The sequence below is a fragment of the Staurois parvus genome, unplaced genomic scaffold (assembly GCF_062004578.1).
Source record: "Staurois parvus isolate SC_StPar_1 unplaced genomic scaffold, SC_StPar_1.0 ptg000922l, whole genome shotgun sequence".
Lineage (NCBI taxonomy): Eukaryota > Metazoa > Chordata > Amphibia > Anura > Ranidae > Staurois > Staurois parvus.
The window spans coordinates 461,038-461,338 of NW_028318718.1; positions in this window are offsets into that span (position 1 = coordinate 461,038).

Below are 301 nucleotides of genomic sequence, written 5' to 3' on the forward strand. Positions count from 1 at the left end.
TTTACTTGGTCTAAACTTGTTTTTACATTTCTTCAGTTAGTTCCTGGCTTCCATGCCTAGGCAAATTATGTCATGTATCCCAGGTGTGGTCAGGAAGGGAAGAAGGGAGAAGAGGATTTCTCAGCTAAGTACACCCTCCTGCCTGCATGAGTTAAGAGCAGATGGATTCCAGGAAATAAATGCTACATGAATCATCTGCCCTTACTCAAGATGGCCACAGCCAGAAATTCTACAGGGTGCTTTTCAAAGTGATTTTGCAGCAAAATAAAGCATGGAGACATGGATGGATGGGTGGTGAGGT